We start from the raw sequence: 16,897 nt of genomic DNA, 5'->3' as shown, positions 1-16,897 counted from the left end.
ATCAATGTACAATATAGGTTTATCTAGAATTAAAGATTAATAATTTCAGGTTATTTATATTCTTTCTTAATATTCTATTGTCTAAAAATATTATTTGAAAATTTATGCAAGTAGGAAATAAGGTAAAACAATAATATTCAGATCCAATTTGAAGGTTCTTATATTTCTGTGTGTATGTGTAAATATCTACATATTTTCTTTTGCTTTTTTTTGGAAAACAAACCAGCAAAGGTATAATAAAGATTATAATAATTTGGAGAGTAGTGTTAAGACTTAAATTTGTGTATAACTTTCTGCTACAATAGACCATGTGTTTCTATGTCACAAACTATTATAGTTCATAGAGGATTGATAGAGAAAATATAACCCAAAGTCACTGGTTAACACCAATTTAGCAGGTTTTGAAACAATCAGAGGAAGCTTTCTCACTACTAATGAGAAGACCTTAGAAGAAGTCTTAAAAAAAAAAAAACAGCTAAAAATCCTATTGAAATACCTTCCTTTGGAGTCAGTTTTGAATGTTTTAATGCTAACAAGGATCATTACACTTTCTACATTAACATATCTAGTGAAGCTGCAAGTGCAGATGAAGAAGCTGCAAAGACACTTTTAAGTATCAGATTTTAAATTTTTGATGAAACTGTTCTCTACTGAGAATTCATGCCCTCAAGGAACTACATTTCAAAGGAGGGAGGTGAGCCCCAGCATTTAAACCTACAAAGGACTGAGTGACTGTGATGCTGGGTGAAAATGCTATGGAGATTTAGCTGTGCTAAGATTTATTAAGATGTTTTTGTTTTCTTCGGATATATACCAAGAAGTGGAATTACTGGATTATATGGTAGTTCTATTTTTAGTTTTTTTAAGAAACCTCCATACTGTTTTCCCAGGGGCTGCTCCAATTTACATTCCCACCAACAGTGTATTAGAGTTCCTGTTTATCCACATCCTCACCAACATTTGTTATTTGTAGACTTTTTGATGATAGCCATTCTGACAGGTGTGAGGTGATAGTTCATTGTGGTTTTGATTTGCATTTCTCTGGTGATGAGTGATATTGAGCAACTTTTCATGTGCCTGTTGGCCATCTGTATGTCTTCTGTAGAAAAAATGTGTTATTCAGGTCTTCTGCCCATTTTTTAATCAGGTTGTTTGGTTTTTTGATATTGAGTTGTATGAACTGATTATATATTTTGGATATTAACCCCTTATTGGCCATATCATTTGCAAATATTTTCTCCCATTCAGTAAGTTGTCAGTGGTTTTCTTTGCTGTGTAAAACCTTTTATGTTTAATTAGGTCTGAATAGCTTATCTTTTTTATTTTTTATTTTGGCTACATTGGGTCTTCTTTGCTGCGTGGGCTTTCCCTAGTTGTGGCGAGCGGGGGCTGCTCTTCGTTGTGGTGCACGGGCTTCTCTTGTTGCGGGACATAGGCTCTAGGCACGCAGGCTTCAGTAGTTGCTGCACGAAGGCCCTAGAGCATGCGGGCTTCAGTAGTTGCGGCGCACGGGCTTAGTTGCTCCACGGCATGTGGGATCTTCCTGGACCAGGGATAGAACCCGTGTCCCCTGCATTGGCAGGTGGATTCTTAACCACAGTGCCACCAGGGAAGTCCGAATAGCTTATTTTTTACTTTTGTTTCTTTTGCCTCAGGAGACAGATCCAAAAAAATATTGCTACAATTTATGTCAAAGAGTGTTCTGCCTGTTTTCTTCTAGGAGTTTTAAGATTTTAAGGCTTACATTTAGGTCTTTAACCCATTTGAATTTACTTTTGTATATGGTGTGAGAAAATGTTCTAATTTCATTGTTTTATGTGTAGCTGTCAGGTTTTCCCAGCACCATCTATTGAAGAGACTATCTTTTATCCATTGTATATACGTGCCTCCTTTGTCATATATTAATTGATCATAAGTGTTTGGGTTTATTTCTGGGCTCTGTATTCTGTTCCATTGTTCTGTGTGTGTGTTTTGTACCAGTACCATGGGGTTTTGGCTACTGTATCTCTGTGGTTTAGCCTGAAGTCAGGGAGCATGATACCTCCAGCTTTGTTATTTTTTTTCAGAATTGTTTTGGCTATTCTGGATCTATCGTGGTTCCATATAAATTTTAGGATAATTTGTTCTAGTTCTGTGAAAAATGTGATGGATATTTTGTTAGGGATTGCATTAAATTTGTAGATTGCTTTGGGTAGTATGGGCATTTTAACAATATTAATTCTCCCAATCCAGGAACACAGGATATTTTTCTATTTCTTTGTATTATCTTCAATTTACCTTATCAGTGTTTTATAGTTTTCAGAGTATGGGTCTTCCACCTCTTTGGTTAAGTTTATTCCTAGGCATTTTAGTCTTTTTGATGCCATTTTAAGTGGGATTGTTTTCTTGCTTTCTCTTTCTGATAGTTCATAATTAGTGTATAGAAAAGCAACAGATTTCTGTATATTAATCTTGTATACTGAAACTTTATTGAATGCATTTATTAGTTCTAATAGTTTCTTTGTGCAGACTTTAGGGTTTTCTATGTATAACATCATGTCATATGCAAATAGTGACAGTTTTACTTCTTCCCTTCCAATTTGGATGCCTTTTATTTCTTTTACTTGTCTGATTGCTGTGACTAGGATTTCCAATATGATGTTAAATAGAGGTGGTGAGAATGAGCTTCCTTGTCTTATTCCTGATCTCAGAGGAAAACTTCCTGCTTTTCTGCTTTTCTCCAGTAAGTCTGATGTTAGCCGTGGGTTTAGTCATAAATGGCCTTTATAATGTTGAGATATGTTCCCTCTATACCAACTTTTATGAGAGTTTTATATCATGAATGGATTTTGAATTTTGTCAAATGCTTATCTTGTCTATTGATATGATCATGTGATTTCATCCTTTTTTTAATTTTGATTTGCAGATATTGAACTATCCTAGCATCCCTGGAATGAATCACACTTGATCATGGTGTATTATCCTGTTTATATATTGTTGAATCCAATTTGCTAATATTTTGTTGAGGATTTTTGCATCTATATTCATCAGAGATATCGGCCTTTCTTCTTCTTCTTTTTTTTCCCAGTGTCTTTGTCTAGTTTGGGTATCAGGGTAATGATGGCCTTGTAGAATGAATTTGGCAGTATTCCCTCCTCTTCAATTTTTTGGAATAGTTTGAGAAGGATGGGTATTAGCTCTTCTTTATATGTCTGGTAGAATGTCCCTGTAAAGCCATCCAGTCCTGGACTATTGCTTACTGGGAGTTTTTTAAATTAAAAATTCAATTTCACTGCTAATGTTTGGTCAGTTCAGGTTGTTTATTTCTTCCTGATTTGGTCTTGGAAGTTTGTATATTTCTAGAAATTTTTCCATGTCTTCTAGGTTGTCCAATGTATTTGCATATAACTTCTAGTAGTATTCTCTCGTGATTTTTTGAATCTCTGTGATATTGGTTGTTAATTCTCTTCTTTCACTTCTTACTTTGTTTATTTGGACCCACTTTCTTTTTTTCTTAATGAACCTAGCTAAAAGGCTATCCATTTTGTTTATCTTTTCAAAAAACTGGCTCGGTTTCACCGATCTTTTCTATTGTTTATTCTCAGTTTTACTTATTTTCTTTCTGATCTTTATTAAGTCCTTCTTTCTGCTGACTTTGGGCTTTGTTTGCTCTTCTTTTTATAATTCCTTTAGATGATAGGTTAGGTTATTTATTTGAAATTTTTCTTGTTTCTTGAGGTAGGACTGTATTGTTTTAAACTTCTCTCTTAGAACTGCTTTTGCTGTATACCATAGATTTTGGAAAGCTGTTTTTCCATTTTTATTTTTCTCAAAGTATTTTCTGATTTCCTCTTTGATTTCTTCATCGACCTATTCTTTTTTAGTAGCATGCTCTTTAGCCTCCACATGTTTGTGTTTTCCATTTTTCTTCCTGTAACTTATTTCTAGTTTCATACCATTGTGGTTGGAAAAAATGCTTGATATATTTCTGTTCTCTTAAATTTGTTGAGACTTGTTTTGTAGCCTAGCAAGTAATCTATCTTAGGATTAGACTAAGCTAAGAGAATTCAGCACCACCAAACCAGGTCTACAACAAATGCTAAAGGAACTTCTCTAAGTGGGAAACACAAGTGAAGAAAAGGACCTACAAAAACAAACCCAAAACCCAAAATCTACCACTCTGATGGGGAATGTTGATAACAGAGGAGCCTCTGCATGTGTAGGACAGAAGACAGAGTTTATATGGGAAATCTCTGTACATCCTCTTATTTTTTTTTTTTTTTTTTTTTTTTGCTATAAACCTAAAACACAGCTCTAAAAAATAAAGTCTATTATAAAAAAAAAAAACTTACTCTTGTCGCATCAGACTTTTTTTTCCAGATAATTACCCATTTTTCCTTCTTTTCCTTCTGATATAACTCTTATAGCATTTAACTAAAAACACTTTTCTGATTATTTCATGCTAGGTGTAGCTAGTTATCCCTTTATGTGTATGATTTTATCACTCCAAATAAATGTTATGCTCCTTGAGGGAAGGGATTTTTCTTCATTCCTCGGAATAGTCTCTATTCTGAGTACATGCATACCTTGCTCTCTATATGGCTGAAAATAAAATATAAGAACAAGTTCATTATGTAGAAAATGTTCAAAATGTATTTTTCCTTTCACTTTGCATCCAATATTCTATAATTTTTCTTTCATTCAGCAGTACTGACATTATTATTCTATTTTTGATTAATGTACTTAAAACTTTTTGTTCTAAAAGCATTGGAAGCAACAGGGAGCATTTATTTTAAGGAGAAATAAATTATAAGACTACCTAGGAAAACAGGATTCACTTGCTTCAAAAAGTGATACTGAAATGCATATGGCAATGTATTACTGAATTCATTTTTCTTCTTCTTGTCTCTAAGACTAAAAGGAAAACATGTTGTGTTATTTTGTTCCTATGAATTGATGAAAGGAAGTTTCTACAGTTTTTTAAATGTAAATTTTTTTTTTTTTGGCCGTGCCACCTGGCATGCAGGATCCTAGTTCCCCAACCAGGGATCGAACTCGTGCCCCCTGCAGTGGAAGCTCAGAGTCTTAACCACTGGACTGCCAGGGAAGTGCCTTAAATGTAAATTTTATATAAAAGTCATTGTTTAACATAATAGGCAGTATGCCAAAGCTGCACATATGTTTTTCATATCCTACTTTGATAGGCAGAATGACAGCCCCTCAGAAATGTCCATGTCTTGTCTCTGGGGCCTGTCAGTATGTTAGAGTATATGGCAAAGGAGAATTAAGGTTGCAGATGGAATTAAGGTTCTAATCAGCTGACCTTAAAATAGAGAGATTATCCTGGATTATCCAGGTTAAATGTAATCATGAGAACCCTGAAATGTGGAAGAGGGAAGCAAAAGAGTCAGTGTCAGAATGGTATGATATGAGAAAAATACAACTGCCCACTTCTTGCTTCGAAGATAGAAGAAGGAAGGGGACCATGAGCCAAGGAATGCCAGCACTTTGATTGTAGTCCAGTGAGACCCATTTTGGATTTCTGACCTTCAAAGACTAAGGTAATACATTTTTGTTGTTTTAAGTCACTAGTTTGTGGTAATTTGTTAAAACAGCAATAGCAAACAAGTGTATCTATCATACTTGTCCTCACAAACGTATAGGAATGATACTGTCACAGAGATAATATTCATCAAATATTCTATTCCCTACCCTCACTTACATTTTCCAGTCCCCTTAAAGTTAGATGTTAGTTGTTCTGGCCAATGAAATGTAAGCAGAAGTGAAATGGGTCACTTTCAGATCAGATTCTTTTCTACTGCCATGTCCATATGGTTTATTTAGATGGTACAACTACAAGATGGCACCTCCTCAGTCAAACTGGGCCCCTGAGAGCCTATGTAAAGCACAGAAAACACTCTCAAATCCTATTTGAACATGTAGTGGAGCTAGAAATAAATTTTTTTTTATTACTTTAAGCCACCACAGTTGGAGTGGTAATTTGTTACTGCTGTTTGACATAGTTTATCCTAAAAAAAAAATACAGATACTAAATATAACTTAGTAAAAATATTTCTGTCAGGAACTAAGTTTCTCTAATTTCTAGAGTTCTGGCTTAAAGATAGAACTTACAGAATTTAGAAAACTTGATGGCTAACATTGCCCTTAGACTGTAACATCTCATCTATACTTTTAGCACACAAGATTTCCAATTCTAAATTGTGCTCTCTGGCCAGTGACTGGAATGAAGACCGTGTATCTTATTGAAAAGAGTCATATGTTCTTTATGGATTATGGTCAATAGCAGAATAAGATGCAGTTATACAAAATAAAGAGGTTGTTTTATTTTTGCTCAGAGGTAATCCGTAATCCCACCTCCTCATGGAGGTGCCTGGGACAAGAGTCTACAGTAATGCCTGGAGAGGAGCCAGTATTTTTCTCAAAGAATTTTGAGCCTCTCCTATGCCTGAATAATACTTCTGTGGCAGTTCAGAGTTACCTGAGAACTAAAAGTTATGGTTTTACCTTAGCTGAGAGATTTTTTTAAAGGCAAGTTGTTGCTATTTGACCTAGTTAATTACAGAAGAACTTTAGTGTAAATCTGTTTTATAAGTGAACCAAAGATGTCCCCTAGGTTGTTTATTTCGTCACAGCAGACTATGTCCTGTTAGCTCAAAAGGTCATTGGTGCCAAAGTAAAATTTTTACACATTGTTTTCAACATAGCCCAAATAAACAGAATTTAGTCACTTTGAGTCTGACTGCTTTGCGTATCTTGTGAAGCTATGCCCAACATCTGCTAGCCATGGATAAAATAAACCCTATAGCTACAAAAGCAGAGCTGCTGCTGCCCTTTGGAACTCTCTGAGCCAGATTCCCTACTGGTCTCCTGAATGACATCCCCTAGACATGTAAGCCCCCTCTCCCCTGGGAGTTCACCTGTCCCTCCATCCCCTTCTAGATAGTGCTTTAGGCTCCAAATACTATCATGCCATGAGGGACTTCCCCCACATGCAAACCCGTCAAAGTGTTACTGAAATAATGCTCATATGTACAACAGCCACTTCATGGTCATATCTTTTCCCTTGTTCAGCCCTGAAATCCCTCAAACTCACTGCAGAATCTTATAGAATGTCTGATTTTGTCTATCATTGCTGGGCTCACTAAATGTTAATTGCCAAAAGTACCTCCAAGTAGCTGTGAGAATTCACTAGTTAAATGGGATTACTTAATATTATCCATTTGTATTATGGTGAGTAATCACTCTCAAAAACTCATTGTTTTACTTTGACACTATTAGATATTAAAGCCTATTTTTTTCTTTATTTGGCAATAGGCTCAGATGCTTTTTAAAACTTTATTTTGTTTTAGACCAATTTCATTAACAGAAATATAACTGCTACTCTAAGGGACCTTGTGAGCACATTATAATGCAGTGATTAAGATCATAGTCTTTGTCTCTGATAGAGCAGGGTTTGAATTCCAGTTTTGTCACTTAATTATGTAAATTTGGGCAAGTTACCTAACTTCTTTAAGCAACTTTTCTCTTTGCAAAAACAGGAATAATAATTATATAGAACCATGGGTCTTAGTTATCTATTACTGTGTAATAAATTAATCTAAAATTTAATGGCTTAAAATATTTATCATCCAGTTTCTGTGGGTCAGGAATCTGGGTGCAGTTCACCTGGGATCTGTGGCTCAGGGTTTCACAGGGCTGGAATCAATCTGTCAGGTGTGGCTTCAGTCATCTCAAGTCTTACATAGAGAAGAATCTTCTTCCAAGTTCAATCATATGATAATCATACTATTGTTGGTAGGATTCAGCTTCTAAAGGTATGTTGGACCAAGGGCCTCAGTGACTCCACCAGCTTTTGAGCAGAAGTTCTTTGGCATGTGGGCCTCTCCATGTGGCTCATATCATGAAACTAGCTTCATCAGAGCATCAAGCAGGAAGGGCCCAAGAGTAAGTGCAAGCCAGATGGAAGTCGCAGTGGTCTATAGCGTAGTCTCAGAATTGACAGCTCATCACTTTTTAAAAAAAAAACTAAACTACAACTTTATTCATATTTCAACAATTTTTCCACCCAGGGTCCTATTCAGGGTTGTCATGTCTCCTTAGTCTCTTTGATCTGTAATCATTCCTCAGTATTTCCTTGTGTTTCATGATCTTGACATTTTTTTGGAAGAACTTCTAGTTATTTTGTTATTTTGTAGGACTGCCCCTCAATTTGGATTTGTTGGTATTTTCTCATGATTTTGTTGAGGTTTTACATTATTAGAAGGATAACACAAAAGTGATTTTCCCTTTCCATTGTATCATATCATGGGTACATGATGTCAGTATATATTGGCAGTGTTATTAACTTTGATAAATTGTTGTATGCATCAGGTTGTATGCATCAGGCTTCACTTCAATGAAGTTACTATTTTTTTTTATCAACCCAGAACCACCACCACTTTTGACATATTCTATTTGTTAGAGACAAGTTGCTAAGTCCAGCCAGTACACACAAGGAAGGAGATGATATAATGGCATAAGTATCAGGAGGTAGGGTTCTTTGGGAGTCATTTCAGAAGTTGCTCATCATACTATGAAAGGTAAGGTAAGTAAATGTCCATCAACAGATGAATGTATAAAGAAGATGTGGTGTATATATATATATACACAATGGAATATTACTCAGCCATTAAGCAGAATGAAATAATGCCATTTGCAGCAACATGGATGGACCTGGAGATTATCATACTAAGTGAAGTAAGTCAGACAGAGAAAGACAAATATATGATATTGCTTATATGTGGAATCTAAAAAAAAAAATGATACAAATGAACTTATTTACAAAACAGAAACACAGACTTAGAGAACAAACTTATGGTTACCAGGGCATGGGGAAAGGGCATGGGGAGGGGAGGGATAAATTGTGAGTTTGGGATTGACAAGTACACACTACTATATTCAAAATAGATAACCAACAAGGACCTACTGTATAGCACAAGGAACTTGGCTCAATATCCTGTAATAACTTAAATGGGAAAAGAATTTGAAAAAGAATGGATACTTGTATGGGTATAACTGAATCACTTTGCTGTATACCTGTAACTAACACATCATTGTTAATCAAGTATACTCCAATATAAAATAAAACTTTAAAAAATAATAATAATAAAAAAGAAAGGTAAGGTAAGGATATAGTAGGTAAGGTAAGGATACAATAATGCACATAAAGGACTTAGCCTGTTACTGTGTAAATGGTAGCTATCATAATGATAATTATGATAATTATTTTGTGGCTCTCTTTCAAACTGATTCATTTGACAAATGTTTATTGAATGCTTATAATGTTAGAAATGGAAATACAAAACTATTTGGTTTAGGGGAGAAATAATAATAAACAGGTAAAGAAAATATTTGTGAATTTTTTTAAAATAAATTTATTTAGTTATTTATTTATTTATGGCTGAGTTGGGTCTTTGTTGCTGCGTGCAGGCTTTCTCTAGTTGCAGTGAGCCGGGGCTACTCTTCATTGCGGTGCGCAGGCTTCTCATTGCGGTGGCTTCTCTTGATGTGGAGCACAGGCTCTAGGCACGCAAGCTTCAGTAGTTGTGGCACGTGGGCTCAGTAGTTGTGGCTTGCAGGCTCTAGAGCGCAGCCTCAGTACTTGTGGTGCACGGGCTTAGTTGCTCTGCGGCATGTGGGATCTTCGCGGACCAGGGCTCAACCCCGTGTCCCCTGCATTGGCAGGCAGATTCTTAACCACTGCACCACCAGGGAAGCCCAATATTTATGAATTTTGATGAATGATATAAGGAAAGCAATCAGGACAAGGTGATTGTGTGTGTGTGTGTGTGTGTGTGTGTGTGTGTGTGATGATTGTTTCAATCAAGACAGAGAAAGCCTACTTGATATGATACTTATGCTGAGATTGAATGTTGAGAAAATATCAGCTTTACAAGATCCTGAAAAGTAATATTGTAGGCAGAGATTAGCAAGTTCAAGGACAATGAGGCAGAGAAGAGTCTGTCATGTGAAGGAAATAGGAGAACCTTATGACTAAAGTATACTCAGCAAGGGGTAAAGTGTTACAATGTTGGTGAGGTAAACAGGGGCTAAATTATATAGGACCTTGTAGCCTGTGGGAAGGATGTTATTTTATTCTAAGTATGATGGAAAGGATTGTAGTGTTTTATGAAAGATAATGATAAAATCTTATTTTTAAACTTTTATTCTAAATTTATTCTAAATTTATATTTCTACAAATTATAGAAAACTTGCAAGAATAGTGTAAAGAAGTTCTATATATGTGTGGTGAAAATTATAACAATGCCAGCTCTCTCTGATTGAATCTATTGTCTTCAAAACATCTAAAATGCTATACTGGCCTTTACTTTTCTAGTATTCAAAGAAGACAACATTTCTGTACCTACTATATAAGGACAAGGAATCATTATAATTAGGTTATTTTCTCTTTAAATATTCAGATAATAAGTGCAAAAATGTTTGGAGACTATTGAAATTATCTCTAGTGTTTAAGTTTGGGACAGTCATAAAATGGCACCTACTGACTGGTAGGAAACTATTTTTCAGATCAGTCTGGTGTCATTTCAAGTATCCCGTGGGCAATTTTATTTTACTGTTTGAATTTCACCTTAGGATTTTTGCCTTTGCTCTTGACATTTTTTTTTTTTTTTTTCTGGCAAGGAAATATAATATAGGTACAAGTTTCTGAACCATGGACATTTTAAAGGAATGTGTAACTGATCCAAAACTTTGACACCAACAAGGATGCTTGAATATTATGGCACATACATGGTAGTACCTAATTAACACTTGTGCCTACAGTATCTCCATGCTCATAGCATGCCATTCTTACTGATTTTTTACACTTGCTTTAGAAAGTGTTGCATGGCATTCATTCAATATACCTTTTATATTCAGGTTCATTATTTGGGAAAGTATTTGTTGGTGTACAATTGTATGTGCTTTACTGTTTTATGACTCATCCCACTCCATGGATGACCTCAAAACTAGGTTGTATTTCATCTGGCTTCTTTCTTGTTTTCTTCCCACCCATATCTCACAACTGAATCTTTCTTTCTTTGCTAACATGTACTTTGAATGCCTTAGACACAAATAGAAAACAAGAGTCATGGTAAACAGCACACCAGAAGTCCAAGAAATCTACTGTCTATTCAGTCAAGGAGTGCTAAGAAAGGAAGGTGGTCACAACCAACAAACATCTTAGCTGGTGAGCTCATGAATGGTTCTAGTTAGAATAGAAAACAGTCCATTTATTTGCCTGGCCAAGGCCTGGAAGTAAACATAAGGTTGCTAGGTATGGGAACAGGATAAGGGGAAGGAATAAAAGTGGTTTAGTAGAAAGACGACAGAATTCTAAGTATGGCTCTGACACTAAATAGATGTTAGATGAAACGAATTTTAATTAAGTTTATATTCTTATCAGTATTTTATGAAATTACTGGATACTGACTTTTACCATCATTAAATTTCAGATTTGGAAAGGGGTTCAGTGGTTGGCTAATCCAAATCTGTAGTATGAATGCCTCCCACAATATCCCTAATAACTGACCAGCTAGCTCCTTCAGTGAAAGAGAATTCAGTACCTACTGAGGCAGTCTATCCCATACTGTATAGCTCTAATTCAATGGGTCTTAAACTTTTTTGTCTCAGGACCCATTTATACTGTTAGAACTAACTAAACATCACAAAGAGCTTTTTGTTTATATGGGGTATATCTATTGATAGTGATATTAGGAATTAAAATGAGGCATTTAAATAATTAGTTCATTTAAAATAGCAACAATAAGCCCATTAGATATTAGCATAAATGTTTTAAAATTTTAATAATTTTGAGCTAGGCACAGAAAAACAGCTACTACATGATCTCACTTATATGTGGAATTTTTTAAAAAGTTTAATTCATGGAGACAGAGAGTAGTATGGGACCAGGGACTGGAAGAGGTGGGGGAAAAGAGGAGATGCTGGCCAAAGAGTACAAACTTTCAGTTATAGGATGAATAAATTCTGGAGACCTAATGTACAGCATAGTGACTACAGCTAATAATAATGTATTGTGTACTTGAAATTTGCTAAGAGAATAGATCTACAGTGTTCTCACACACAACACACACACACACACTAACTGTGTAAGGTGATGGGTTTGTTAGCTTGATTGTGGTAATCATTTCACAATGTATATATATATATATATATATATATATATATATATATTAAGTATGTTGTACACCTTAAATATATACCATTTTTATTTGTCAATCATACCTCGATAAAGTTGAAAAAAATAATTATATTTTTAAAAAATTATAGTGAGAAGAATGAAATGGTTTTATCTCTTTTCAAATCTCTTTAATGTCTAGCTTAATAAAGGGTTCTTATGTCTTCTTTTTTGTGATATGACACGTCAAGTAGCCTCTGGAAAACTTCACTGTTCACTTGCATGAAAATGGGAATCTAAACGGCAAATAACATCCTAGTATTATTTAAATATAGTTGTGAACTAGCAGACCCCCTGAAAAGGTCTCAGATTGTGCTGGGACTCCAGATCACATTTTGAGAACCATTGCTCCAATTATTTATAAAGGATTTTCTTTATTTTGAGCTCATATTATCCTTCTATTTGAAAGGTCCTTGTACTAATCTCAAGAGTCATAAAGAATAAGTGTGATCTCTGCTTCAAAGGATCCCCTCACTCAAATAATTTATGACAGCTATCTTGTTATCCCTGTATCTTTCCTTCAGGATAAACTTTCATAGTTCTTTCAACTAATTATCATGTGAAAATTTTCAATTTTCCACCTTAGTTATATTGAGTTGGCCAAAAAGTTCATTTAGGTTTTCTGAAACATCTTCCGGAAAACCCCATATGAACTTTTTGGCCAGCCCAATATTATCCTTGGGCCTACTCCCATTAGTCAGTTGTTCTCTTCATGCATCAATTAGGGTTGAATACAATATTTCAGGATAGCCTGAATGGTGCAGAGAGGAAATCTTAACCTGGATTTCATACTTCAATTAATGTCTCAAATTAATACATATTTGATCCATATTTTAACTAGCTGATGTTTAGTCAAATCTTTATTTTACAATTTTGATTTAAGTGGATTTATAGAATTTTTTAAACCTATGTCATCTTGTTAGATATGGATCATGGTTTTAGTTTGTGGATCCTGATGCTGTTATACAAAGTATTCATAATATTTATGGCAGATATAATGTGACGTGTTCACCAAATTGTTTTATTTTCCTCCTGGGCATACAGCACAACTACATACTGAGCTCCTGTTGCATCTAGGCATAGGACTGAGTTTTGGTCAGTGGGATATAGGCAGAAGTGCCCTATGATCTGTTTCAGTGCTGGCCAGAGACATGCAGTGCAAAGGTGTACTCTCTCTCTAATTGACTTGTTGCAAAAAAAGACCTCAGAGAAAACAAAAAGTGGATCCCTGAGTCCATCATTTGAAGGAGACATTCCAGGAGAGCCTCCTAAAGAGGAAAATTCACACTGAACCTTCCATGAGCCAGAAAGAAACTGTTATTTATTGCTCTACGCTCATTGAATTGTTTGATAGCTTACATGTTCTCATCTTCTATTAAAATTCTCTATGGTTGACATTAGTCTGTTATTCAATCACTGTTTTGCCATAGTCATTCAATCAAAAAGGACTGTACTACCTCAACAATACTAAGAGTACTAACTGTACTGTCATTTACCCCATATTTATCATATCCACATGAATATAAGATAATTTTTGGTAGATGGTACAGTGAAATTTAGATAAATGATGAGTGATGCTGGCATCATAGAATAAGTTGGGATGTATTTCCTTATCTTTGATTTTCTGAAAGGGTTTATGTAGAATTGGTATTAGTTCTCCCTTAAATGCTCAGTAGAATTCACTAGGGAAGTCAATGGGCCTGAGGTTTACTTTGTGGGAAGACTTTTAACTACAAATTGAATTTCTTTTATAGACCTAGGCTTGTTTAGAGTATCTATTTATTACCTCTTAAGAGTTCTCTTGTAATTTGTCTTATAGGTATTTTGTTCATTTCATCCAAATGTCAAATTTGTAGGCATAAGGTTATTTATAACTGTATCCTTTTAATATCTGTAGAATCTGTAATATCACCTCTCTTGTTCCAGATATTGGTGATTTGTGCCTTTCCTCTGGTCAGTCTGGCTAGAGATTTATCAATTTTTTTTAATCTTCTAAAAAAAAATCAGTTTTGGTCTTATTAATTTCTCTATTGTTTTCCTGTTATCTATTTCATTAATTTCCTCTCTGGTCTTTATTAGTTCCTTTACTTACTTTGCATTTAATTTGTTCTTTATTTTTCAGTTTCTTACGGTAGAACTTGAAGTCACTGATTCGAGACCTTTCTTCTTTTTAATACAGGCATGTTATAAGCACTGCTTTAGTAGCATCCTACAAATTCTGATGTTTTGTTTTTCATTCAGTTCAAAATATTTTCTTATTTTCCTTTTGATTTTGTTTTTGACCTATGGGTTATTTGAGCTGTGTTATTTGGTTTTCACACATTTGGAAATTTTCCAGATATCTTTGTTATTGATTTCTGATTTAATTCCATTGTGATCAGAGAACATATTTTGTATGACTTGAATCTTTTAAAAATTATTGAAACTTTTTTCATGGCTCAGGATCTGGTCTATCATGATAAATGTTCCATGTGAACTTTTTTTTTTTTTTTTTTTTTTAAGTTATTCCTTTTTATTTGGATTATCTGGATGATTGAAAATCTCCACTTTTTTTTTTAAATTTTTTAATTTATTATTTATTTATTATTTTTTTTTATTTTTGGCTGTGTTGGGTCTTCGTTTCTGTGCGAGGGCTTTCTCTAGTTGTGGCAAGTGGGGGCCACTCTTCATCGCGGTGCGCGGGCCTCTCACTATCGCGGCCTCTCTTGTTGCGGAGCACAGGCTCCAGACACGCAGGCTCAGTAGTTGTGGCTCACGGGCCTAGTTGCTCCGCGGCATGTGGGATCTTCCCAGACCAGGGCTCGAACCCGTGTCCCCTGCACTGGCAGGCAGATTCTCAACCACCGCGCCACCAGGGAAGCCCCATGTGAACTTTGAAAGAGTGTGTAGCCTACTGTTATTGGCGAGGAGTTCTATAAATTTCAATTAGGTCAAGTTTGTTGATAGTGTTGTTTAAGTCTGCAATACTCTTGATTTTCTATTCTATTAATTATTGAGAGCATAATTGAGAGCATATTAATTATTCTGAGCATAATTGTGGATTTGTGTATTTTTCCTTGCAGTTCTATCAGTTTTTATTTCAGGCATTTTGATACTCTATTTTTAAGTGATTAATTATTTGAGATTCTTAAGTGCTGTTGATGAATTTACCCCATTATCACTAAGAAATAACCTTCTTTATCTCAGATAATATTCTTCACTGTGAAATCTATTTGCACTGTTATTCATGTATCCATTCCAGCTATCCTTTGATTAGTATGGGCATAATATATCGTTTTCAATCTTCTACTTTTAGCCTATTAGTGTTTATATTTAAACTGTGTTTCTTGTAGGCAGTATTTAATTGGTTTTTGCTTTTTGTATCAGACCTGATCATCTTTTCCTTTTATTTGCAATGTTTATCCTATTTATATTTAGTGTGATTATTAATATAGCTAGGTGTAAATCATCACCTTGTTACTTGTTTTCTTTTTCTCTTATCTATTTTTGTTCCCTTTGATCTCTTTTCCTGCCTTCTTTTAGATTAATTGAATATTTTCTATGATTCCACTTCATTTTTTTTCTTGGCTTTTTTATTGTTGTTGCTATTTAGGAGGCTTCTCTAGGGCTCATGGTGTAAGTCATTATCATATTCTACCTTTGACATGATATCACTTCACATATAAGACATTTACAATAGCATACTTCCATTTCTCTTTACCTGTTCTTTGCATTATTGTTGGCATACATTTTGCCTCTACACAACTTATGAATTCCACAATACTTCTTTATTTTTGTTTAAACAGTGAATTATCTTTTAAAGTGACTGAAATAATTTTTAAAAAATCACACATATTTCTCCATGGGTCTTGAGCTCCATCTCCTCATTTCTGGTGTTCTTTATTGTTTTGCATAAGTCATTATTTTCACTTGTTATCATTTTCCTTTAGCCTGAAGGACTACCATAACATATGTGCAGGTGCTCTGGGTGATAAATTATTTCTGGGTTTTTTTTTTTAATGTCTGAAAACTTCTTTATTTCACCTTCATGTTGTCTTACTGGCCACTGTCCCTCTAATCCCTTCAGATGGTTCTTTCCCTGGACTAGGATAGTTTCTTCCCATACATGTGCTCTCTGCTGAATACTAGAGGGAACCCTCTGCATATCAACTCTGTCCAGCTTTCTCCTCTCCAGTACTCTGTCCTGCACATTCTAGTTGTCTTGGACCTTCAGCTGTGTCTCCTCAACCCAAGAGAGTCTGATGGGTTTTTTATGGATCTCACATCCTGCCCCACCCTACCCGCACCATCAGTTGAAAACTCTCTCAAGGCAATAAACTGCTCACCTAGTTTCCCATCTCTCTGAGATGATTGTCCTTCATTACCTGGTATCCAGTGTCTTGAAAACCTTTTTTTTTCCTTCATATATTTTTTCTATTTTTCTTTTTCTTTTGGGTGTTTCAAGTTGAGGTTAAATCCAGTCTCTGTTACTCCATCCTGCCTGGAAGTGAAAGTCCCTTCACTGACTGTTCTTTTAATGCCAGTTTTTTGTATTCCATTTTTCATATTTAAAAAAATTTGTCTTTATTTCACCATTGCCTCAGAAGTTTTTACTTCTTATAGTTCTTCAGTATTATTTTCTTTTTCTAGTCTAGCAAATTTTCATCTCCCCTGATAAGCTGG

The sequence above is a fragment of the Eschrichtius robustus genome, chromosome 2, assembly GCF_028021215.1.
Source record: "Eschrichtius robustus isolate mEscRob2 chromosome 2, mEscRob2.pri, whole genome shotgun sequence".
NCBI classification, from domain to species: domain Eukaryota; kingdom Metazoa; phylum Chordata; class Mammalia; order Artiodactyla; family Eschrichtiidae; genus Eschrichtius; species Eschrichtius robustus.
Note: the sequence above shows the minus strand (reverse complement) of the source record.